The following is a 2,433-nucleotide window of genomic DNA, read 5'->3' as shown; positions in this document are numbered from 1 at the left end:
CCACAGTTCCAACAACCTTTCAGGGTAGCAGCCTTTCCTGCCGTGGCATCTTCCATGTGTTGAAGGTTCCAGCATTGAGCTTTCTTGTGCCCAGGTTTGTTAGAGTTCCAGCAAAGTTCCTCAAACCTCTCTGAAAGCTGTCCTTTTCTGGCCTTGAATCCTGATGACTGTACCAACCTTGGTACCTCTGTGCTGGACTTAACATAGGATTCAAATTCAATAGCTCTGGCCATTGCATCATGCATAGTGGAGGGGTGTGCTTGCTTTACTTGTATCTTCAGTTGTGGACTGTCCAAGGCATCTAAAATCTGATCCCTCAGCTACAGCTTGAGGATATCGGGTGGCGCAGTTGGGTAGGCCTTGTGTGCCATACTTTCCATATCCTGTGCCAGCTCTTGCAGACTCTCCTCTTTAGCACTGACTCTCATCCTAAACTTAGACCTGTAGACTTCAGACTGATTTTGGGTTCCATACCTGAGTTCTATAGCAGCTACCACTGCTCTATAGTTGTGCCTGTCGTCTGCTGACAACTGTCTAAGTATTTCCAATGGTTGTCCCTTCAAGTTCTTTGCCAGGTACACTGCCTTCTGCTCCTTCGTCAATCCATTCATTTCTGCCAGTAGCTTAAATTGTACTCTATATGCTTCCCATAGTGCCTTCTCATCGAATTCCTGTGGCTTCCTTCGTACTAGATCACCCCTATTGCTGATATGCATATTTTCGATGTGACTTCTAACAGCATTAGGGTTTAGCTGCGGAGTCTGGAAGGGGCTTCCCATTGTCTGAGGCTGATTAGGTCGATGGCTGTTATATCTTCCTAGTATAAAAGACAGTAAATCATCCTTTAATGTATTTAATTCACTTTGAAATTTGCTAATGTTTTCAATTTTTACTTCTTGTCACTGTTGTTGACTTTCCTTTAGTTGCTGCTGACTTTCCTGCAACTGTTGGAGACTTTCTTCCTGTTTCCTTTCTTGTTCCAGTTGCCACTGCTGTAATCTCTTTTCTTGTTTCTTTTCTCGTACTTCTTGTTTCTTTTATTTTTTCCTCCAACAACTGCTGTAATTTCTCTTTTTGTTTCTTTTCTTTTTCCTCCAACAACTGCTGTAATCTCTCTTCTTGTTTCTTTTGCTGCTATCAAATCTGCTAAGCTGTTGTTTGATTTGCCGCTTCTCGTTTCCATTTCTGTTTGTTTCCCATCCCACTTTTGACACCAGTTTGTTACGTCTCTGGTCGTTTGTTAATTACCCGTAAAAATCCTTTTGGAAGAACTTCAGCGATACAAGTTCTTTCTTAAATAAAACTAGTTTATTCTTTCTCAATACAACTTTGCAATACACTTAATTTCCACAGTCACTTTAACTTAAACACACGCTATACTTTACAATGATTTACACACTTTACTTACAACTTGACTCGATTATCTGTCTCTACCTCCCTTTCTGCTATTCAGTTATCTATATCGTCACTTTTCGCCGGTCTTATATATACAAACATGGCAAACATTCAAGCCTTCAGGAACGTTCGAGATACTCATTACGTGTTACCAGAGTCACGTAACTTCCGCTGTCGTAACAATATAAAATCACATAGTACCAATATTATTTACAAAACAGTGTGAACTAACTACCCAGAATTCTACATTGGTTAAACTGGAATAAAATTGGAAACCAGATTCACTGAACATAATAAAAAACCTTCCATGTTTACAACCATTACAACTTAAAAAACATAGGATACCTATCAAAAACACTGTAATCTTAAAGAAAGAAACATCAACAAATGCAAAATAAAAAAAAACCATCTTAATTGAGCAATGCAACCCCGCTATAATCAGCATCCTAAGGTGCCGATATACCTTAACTAAGCTTTTAGTAATCTCCGGTCATGTTACTTCTTTTCTTCTTACTGATTGTATATTCCTCAGTCTACGTAAATTACATATACTTCATGATAACAAAACCATTTTGAAATGTTGTACATTTGTTACTGTTAGACTTGTTATAAAATTGTATTCGTTATTCATTCAAGGCGTCTTCAAACTTTATTAACTGGGATACCCCTGCTATAACTAAAATCAAAAGTGAACTTCCTTCCTACTGAAATGAGGTTTCAGCAGCAGATTTCTTAAACCTCCTTCTCAAAGGCAAATTATTATGCATTTAAAAGGCACTATAGAATTATGATAAAATATCGAATTTAGTTCTTGATGAACTTTTCAAATTGAAAGAATTAAAAATCCTGATTTTTACAACTGACTGTTGTTTGAGGGCACACAAGTAAATTTTTGAAATTGAACCAAAATTGTAATTTAAAAAATCTCAGTTAGACCTTTAGTAGTATGAGAGGGAATTATGTTACTAAATGAATAAAAAAACATCAACTATTTAGTACGCAAGCATACTAAATATAGTATTTGTTTCCTTTTCTTCT

Source organism: Limulus polyphemus, unplaced genomic scaffold (assembly GCF_000517525.1).
Source record: "Limulus polyphemus unplaced genomic scaffold, Limulus_polyphemus-2.1.2 Scaffold91, whole genome shotgun sequence".
NCBI lineage: Eukaryota > Metazoa > Arthropoda > Merostomata > Xiphosura > Limulidae > Limulus > Limulus polyphemus.
The sequence above is the reverse complement of the archived record's forward strand: the minus strand, read 5'-3'. Positions refer to the sequence as shown.